The sequence below is a fragment of the Solea senegalensis genome, linkage group LG13 (genome assembly GCF_019176455.1).
Source record: "Solea senegalensis isolate Sse05_10M linkage group LG13, IFAPA_SoseM_1, whole genome shotgun sequence".
NCBI lineage: Eukaryota > Metazoa > Chordata > Actinopteri > Pleuronectiformes > Soleidae > Solea > Solea senegalensis.
This window is the reverse complement of record NC_058033.1, coordinates 7,923,176-7,931,719: the sequence shown is the minus strand read 5'-3', so window position 1 is coordinate 7,931,719 and position 8,544 is coordinate 7,923,176.

Sequence of the window (8,544 nt, the reverse complement as noted above, 5' to 3'; positions counted from 1 at the left end):
CTCTGCGATCCTCTCAGTGAGGGGGCAGCGAGCCGGTTTGTCGATGCAGAGCGGAGTGGGTGGGCTGGGGTGTAGGTTTTGATCATGTCCTGGATGTAGGCTGGACCGGATCCGTTTGTAGCATGGAACGCAAGCACTAGAGTCTTGAAGCGGATGCGAGCAGCTACAGGAAGCCAGTGAAGGGATCGGAGGAGGGGTGTAGTGTGGGAGAATTTTGGTAAGTTGAAGACCAGTCAAGCTGCCGCATTCTGGATGAGTTGCAGAGGTCGTATGGCACATGCAGGAAGACCAGCCAGGAGGGAGTTGCAGTAATCCAAGCGTGAGATGACAAGTGCCTGGACCAGAACCTGTGCCGCCTTCTGGGTTAGAAGAGGCCGAATCCTTCGGATGTTGTGCAACATGTATCTGCAGGATCTAGCTGTTGCAGCAATGTTGGCAGTGAGGGAGAGATGGTCGTCAAGTGTCACACCCAGGTTCCTTGCGGTGTGAGAAGGAGTTGAACACATACGGAACTAGGACTTTTTTTGAGTGATTTTGCACGGCATACTATACTATGACATTTTTGGGTGTTTTTGGAGGACATACAATACTGTGACTTTTTTTGAGTGATTTTGGACGACATACTATAATATGACTTTTTTGAGTGATTTTGGACAACATTACTTTTTTGAATGATTTTGTGGCCCTGCGATGGACTGGCGAACTGTCCAGGGTGTACCCCGCCTATCGCCCGATGTAGCTGAAATTGGCACAGCACCCCCCGCGACCCTCTGGTGGAGGATAAAGCGGTTAGATGATGACTGACTGACTGACTATACTATGACTGATTTGAGTGATTTTGGACGACATACTATACTATGACTTTGTTGAGTGATTTTGGACGACATGCTATACTATGACTTTTTTGACTGATTCTGGACGACATGCTATACTATGAGCTTTTGTCTGTCTGTCTGTTTGCGCTTCACACTGGTGACCAAAACTTTAAAAAAAGATAGTAAAGAACCATGAGGATGTGAGTCTGACACCTTGAGGACTTGAACAACACAACTTCATGGTCTGATGAAGTAGATCAGCTGATTAAAGTGATTCTAATGTTTGAAAGACTGAGAATTTTAAAAACTCAAGAACACCAAGAATTTCACCATCTGGTCGACAGCAGATATCGCTCACTCCATCAGAAGATGACTTGTGTCACTGAGGTTGAGAGTTCAACTCTTACTGTCAACTGAACTTCTGCACTGCTTTCAAACTTCAGACCAAAATAAGAAGTTAAAAATACTAGCAACGTATTGTTCAGCAGTTCAGGAAGAATAGCTCCTCCTTGAGGAGCAGGACTTATATGTCTGAGGTTGTGAGTTCAAGTCTTATGATAACCCTCAAGTGACAGTTTTCAAAATTCTGACCTGGACGAGAAAGTTAGACCAAGTAAGTCAGAGGGTCACCATCAGAATGAATGGCTCACACCATCAGAACGAGACTTGGATCGCTGAGGTTGTGAGTTCAAGTCTTGCAATCAACTGAACTTCTTCCAACTTTAGAACTTCAGACCAACATAAGAATTTAAAAATACCAGCAACGTTTCCTTCTGCACGTCAGCCAGAGTAACTCGTGCTGTAAGAATAAGACTTGCATGTCAAAGGTTATGAGTTCGAGTCTTATGGTCACTGATTGAGTGTGAAGTTCAAAGTAAACAGTCAAAAGCTCTAAGAGAACCTGGAGAAGAGAAGTTGCAGGTAGCTCAGTGTACAAGAATGCTGCTGTGAAATCCAGAGCTCGTAGGTTCAGTTCTTGTGAGGACCAGTATATTTTAAAGGTCAACATCCAAAGTGAAGATTGAAATGAGACCGAAAGTCCTGGTTGCAGCAGGATTTGGTGGTGCAGTGGTTTTATTCACAACCATGGGAATGGTTTACAAGGTTACAGGGTGACCGGTTCGATACCACAGCCTTGCAGGTTCCATTCGGCAGCCTTGCAGGGGTGGGGCAGGGCAGGTTGTGCAAGAGGTGAGGTTTGGGCAGGGCAGGTTGCAAGAGGTGAGGTTGGGACAGGACAGGTGAGGAGAGGCAGGGCAGGTGGTGAGGTGAGGTGAGAGGAGGTGCAGGGCAGGTAGTGAGAGGAGCAGAGGGGCAGGGATGGAGTGAGAGAAGCAGAGGGGCAGGGCAGGACTGAGAGGAGGAGGAGGGGCATGGAAAGGTCAAAGGTCAAATACTTTATATTACACTGTGCAGCAGTAATCAAGATTGAAAGAATAATTTTCAGTGGTGGTGGCCTCGCCACCACCACCTTAAATTGTCTTAACAAGTGTTTCATCAGATCCCCTCCAGGCGCCCGGGTTTAGCCTGGCGCATCCAGTGAGCCCTGAACGGGGTACGACCCACCACCGGGGTACGACTCACTTTGGGGTTGGCTGAATTCGGCAAAAAGGGCAGGTCAAAGAGGTTAGGCTTCCAATCTCGTTCCACGAACAACCGCCAGGTCAGGAACTGAACCCGTCACCTCACTGTTGAGACACAACCTTACGGGTTTGGGAACAATGCCACCATCAGCTGTTTAAAGTCAGCTGCCTAGGATTGCTGTCTGCTTAATCTTGAGTTTGGATGTTGACCTTTAAAAGCTCCCTGCCCTCACAAGAACTGAACCTTACACCCCAGACTACACAGCAGTGTTCTTGTCCACTGAGCTACATCTGCTCGTTCTTCAGGTTCCTGCAGAGCTTTTGACTGTGTACTTTGAACACTGAACTCAAAGAGTTGAGTTCATCATAAGACTTGAACTCACCACCTCAGACATACAAACTGATTCTCACAGACCGAGCTATTCTTCCTGACCTGCGGAACAACATGTTGCTGGTATTTTTAAATTCTTGAGATTGGATGGTGAGCTTTAAAAGCTCCTGCTCCTAAAAAGAACTGAACCTACGATGTGCGGACTACACAGCAGTGTTTTTGTACACTGAGCTATCTGCTCTTCACGATTCTTCAGGTTCTCGTAGAGCTTTTGACTGTGTACTTTGAACACTGAACTCAAACAGTTGAGTTCATCATAAGACTTGAACTCACCACCTCAGACATACAAGTCTGACTCTCACAGGACGAGTTATTCTTCCTGACCTGCGGAACAACACGTTGCTGGTATTTTTAAATTCTTGAGATTGGATGGTGAGCTTTAAAAGCTCCTGCTCCTCAAAAGAACTGAACCTACGATCTCCGGACTACACAGCAGTATTTTTGTCCACTGAGCTATCTGCTCTTCACGGTTCTTCAGGTTCTCGTAGAGCTTTTGACTGTGTACTTTGAACACTGAACTCAAACAGTTGAGTTCATCATAAGACTTGAACTCACCACCTCAGACATACAAGTCTGATTCTCACAGGACGAGTTATTCTTCCTGACCTGCGGAACAACACGTTGCTGGTATTTTTAAATTCTTGAGATTGGATGGTGAGCTTTAAAAGCACAACCACAGGACTGCTCTGAACCTTATTACACAGGAGACATACTATTTTGTAAGACATACTCTAATATGACTTTTTGACAGATTTTGGACGACATACTATAATATGACTTTTTGACTGATTTTGGACGACATACTATACTATGACTTTTTTGACCGATTTTGGACGACATGCTATACTATGACATTTTTGGGTGATTTTGGATGACATACTACAGTGTGACTTTTTGACTGATTTTGGACGACATACTATACTATGACATTTCTGGGGATTTTGGACGACATACTATACGAGGACCTTTTTGGTGATTTTGGACATGACTTTTAGTGATTTTGGACTACATACTATACTATGACTTTTTGAGTGATTTTGGGCACATACGATACTATGACTTTCTTGGGTGATTTTAGACGACATGACTTTTTTGAATGATTTTGGACTACATACTATACTATGACTTTTTTGACCGATTTTGGACGACATACTATACTATGACTTTTTTGACTGATTTTGGATGACATACGATACTATGATGTTTTTGACATATTTTGGACGAAATACTATACTATGACGCCACACGGTGGTGTAGTGGTTAGCACTCTCGCCTTGCAGCGAGAAGACCCGGGTTTGAGCCCCGGTTGGAACAAGTGCCTTTCTGCATGGAGTTTGCATGTTCTCCCCGTGTGTGCGTGGGTTCTCTCCGGCTTCCTCCCACAGTGCAAAATCATGCAATGTGGGGATTAGGTGAATTGGACATTGACCATAGGAGTGTGTGAGAGTGAATGGTTGTTTGTCTCTAGCTGTGTGTGGCCCTGCGATGGACTGGCGAACTGTCCAGGGTGTACCCCGCCTATCGCCCGATGTAGCTGAGATTGGCACAGCGACCCTCTGGTGGAGGATAAAGCGGTTAGATGATGACTGACTGACTATACTGTGAGTTTTTTTTTGACCAATTCTGGACGACATGCTAAACTATGAGCTTATGTCTGTCTGTCTGTTTGTGCTTCACACTGGTGACCAAACTTTAAAAAAAGACAGTGAAGAACCATGAGGAAGTGAGTCTGACACCTTGAGGACTTGAACAACACAACTTCATGGTCTGATGAAGTAGATCAGCTGATTAAGGTGATTCTAATGTTTGAAAGACTCTGAGAATTTTAAAAACTCAAGAACACCAAGAATTTCACCGTCTGTTCAACAGCACATATAGCTCACTCCATCGGAAGATGACTTGTGTAACTGAGGTTGAGAGTTCAACTCCTACTGTCAACCGAACTTCTGCCATGCTTTCAAACTTTAGACCAAAATAAGAAGTTAAAAATACTAGCAACGTATTGTTCCGCAGTTCAGGAAGAATAGCTCCTCCTTGAGGAGCAGGACTTGTATGTCTGAGGTTGTGAGTTCAAGTCTTATGATAACCCTCAACTGACAGTTTTCAAAATTCTGACCTGGACGAGAAAGTTAGACCAAGTAAGTCAGAGGGTCACCATCAGAATGAATGGCTCACACCATCAGAACGAGACTTGGATCGCTGAGGTTGTGAGTTCAAGTCTTGCAATCAACTGAACTTCTTCAAACTTTAGAACTTCAGACCAACATAAGAATTTAAAAATACCAGCAACGTTTCCTTCTGCACGTCAGCCAGAGTAACTCGTGCTGTAAGAATAAGACTTGCATGTCAAAGGTTATGAGTTCGAGTCTTATGGTCACTGATTGAGTGTGAAGTTCAAAGTAAACAGTCAAAAGCTCTAAGAGAACCTGGAGAAGAGAAGTTGCAGGTAGCTCAGTGTACAAGAATGCTGCTGTGAAATCCACAGCTCGTAGGTTCAGTTCTTGTGAGGACCAGTATGTTTTAAAGGTCAACATCCAAAGTGAAGATTGAAATGAGACCGAAAGTCTTGGTTGCAGCAGGATTTGGTGGTGCAGTGGTTTTATTCACAACCATGGGAATGGTTTACAAGGTTACAGGGTGACCGGTTCGATACCACAGCCTTGCAGGTTCCATTCGGCAGCCTTGCAGGGGTGGGGCAGGGCAGGTTGTGCAAGAGGTGAGGTTTGGGCAGGGCAGGTTGCAAGAGGTGAGGTTGGGACAGGACAGGTGAGGAGAGGCAGGGCAGGTGGTGAGGTGAGGTGAGAGGAGGTGCAGGGCAGGTAGTGAGAGGAGCAGAGGGGCAGGGATGGAGTGAGAGAAGCAGAGGGGCAGGGCAGGACTGAGAGGAGGAGGAGGGGCATGGAAAGGTCAAAGGTCAAATACTTTATATTACACTGTGCAGCAAAAGGTAACCGCATTAAGACACTTAGGTGGTGGTGCGCAAACCACCCGCGGTAAGACACTTAGGGGTGGCCAGCCCCCACCACCTGAGTCGGCCCCCATTCCCTTCCAACTGACTCAGGTGAGCGAGTCCAGCGCAGGCTGACCACGACTCGCTCTCGGCCTGCTGTGCTCACGACTCTTGGGGTTGGTCACCTGGTGTGCTGTGTCGGTCAGCAAGAGGTTAGGTTTGGTTCTGTTCCAATGAACAACTGCCAGGTCAGGAACTGAACCTGCCACCTCACTGTTGAGACACAACCTTACGGTTTGGAACAATGCCACCACGCCACGAAAGCCGCCTTCGTCTAGGATTGCTGTCTGCTTTTAATCTTGAGTTTGGATGTTGACCTTTAAAAGCTCCTGCTCCTCACAAGAACTGAACCTACAATCTCCAGACTACACAGCAGTGTTCTTGTCCACTGAGCTATCTGCTCTTCATGGTTCTTCAGGTTCTCGTAGAGCTTTTGACTGTGTACTTTGAACACTGAACTCAAAGAGTTGAGTTCATCATAAGACTTGAACTCACCACCTCAGACATACAAATCTGATTCTCACAGCCCGAGCTATTCTTCCTGACCTGCGGAACAACATGTTGCTGGTATTTTTAAATTCTTGAGATTGGATGGTGAGCTTTAAAAGCTCCTGCTCCTCAAAAGAACTGAACCTACGATCTCCGGACTACACAGCAGTGTTTTTGTACACTGAGCTATCTGCTCTTCACGTTTCTTCAGGTTCTCGTAGAGCTTTTGACTGTGTACTTTGAACACTGAACTCAAACAGTTGAGTTCATCATAAGACTTGAACTCACCACCTCAGACATACAAGTCTGACTCTCACAGGACGAGTTATTCTTCCTGACCTGCGGAACAACACGTTGCTGGTATTTTTAAATTCTTGAGATTGGATGGTGAGCTTTAAAAGCTCCTGCTCCTCAAAAGAACTGAACCTACGATCTCCGGACTACACAGCAGTGTTTTTGTCCACTGAGCTATCTGCTCTTCACGGTTCTTCAGGTTCTCGTAGAGCTTTTGACTGTGTACTTTGAACACTGAACTCAAACAGTTGAGTTCATCATAAGACTTGAACTCACTACCTCAGACATACAAGTCTGATTCTCACAGGACGAGTTATTCTTCCTGACCTGCGGAACAACACGTTGCTGAAAAAACATGAATGAACAGAGGTGGAAAGTAATGAATTACATTTACTCGTGTTACAGTAATTGAGTAGGTTTTTGTGTGCTTGTACCTTTTAAGGCACAATATTGCAGCAGATCAGCTACTTATCAGGGTATTTTAAAGGGCTTTCTGACAGCATTGTAAACCACTTAAAAATATAGCTTTTACAGTACCTTTCTCTACTATCTCCATTCACATCAGGTTCAATTCAAATGGTGGTCCATTTCTCTTTTGTCTCTCTTCAAACAGGCAGCATTGTGTAGTTTAACACACACAGTCTCTGTATAACTACATATGCCATAAAAAAACCTGTTTGATCCTGGGCTAAATGGGTTTCTCAACAGAGGGAATCAGAATTCACTCCCACGTCTTTTAACTTGGCAGTGTTTTTTATTGGTTTTGGCTCTGGTTATCAGTGGCAATTAACACCCAGGTAAACATGGTACTTTCCCATGTCACGCATTTATCCTCCAGCTGTTAGTTTTTAATATTTGTAGGGATGAATTACTTTTTAAAAGTAATTTAACTCATATCAGGGGTGCTAATTTTTGTCTGAACCATTTAACAGATTATTATGTGTCATTATCTGTGTACGGGGAATTAGACATGCTCTATTAAAGAGAGTCAAAATGTGTCAAAGGTCACAAATGTCACTCACTCAGGGAGCTTAATTAGCGCCACTTCACCCGTCCTCGTCATTCACTGCTAAAGTTTTTGGTGCGTGAATGTATTTATTTTTTAAATTATTTTAAAAGGTACAAGTACACAAAAAAAAACCTCAATCACAATGTATGTATATTCCTTTCTACATCACCATTATCACCAGTAATGTGCTGTTTAAAACCCATGTGGATTTTATCAGGATTAAAGCTGCAGTGCATACTTTTTGATGATTTTTGTTGATGTAGTTATTATTTCCTCCTTCATCTGAAACTCTGCTCTGTCATGAAAAATCAGACTTGACTGAGGGAGGGGGATTGTGTGTATACACCAACAGTGCAAGGGCACGTGGGGGACAACAAGTGCTTATCCAGTCTGGACAGGTTGTCTTGAGTAGTATAATTCATTTCGGAAAGCTTTTTCATGGTCACTTCTTTGTGTTGTCAGACCATCTCTGGTCTGTTTTGACATCAGCAAATAATTTCCCATGTGCACTGCAAAAATGTCACCAGACAAAAACAAGATCTGAGACGACTGGAATGGAGGTCAAAGGCATAACAAACTTGAAGGGTTTTTTTTTTGTTTTTTTTTCAAGATTTGAATGCAAAAGACATTTCTTTGTATTTAAAAGTTACAGTTAAAAAAGTTAAACGGTTCACATCCTTATCCACACAAATCACGTTGATCAAAACATCAACGATCATTATGTTCGTGGATCAAAAGTTTGGCGGCTGCAACATGAGGAGGAGTTTCCCCGGGTTAGACACTTACAGGTCAGGGAGCGTATTATCATATTTCTAATTCAATTTAATGCTCGGTTTCCCTCTGTCCCACCCAGGAGGTTTTGTTGGAAGATACCATCATTCACTGAACTTCCTCGTTATCATGTGACAAACGAGTTGAACAAGTCCTGCATGACCAAACCTTGTTCACGTAGG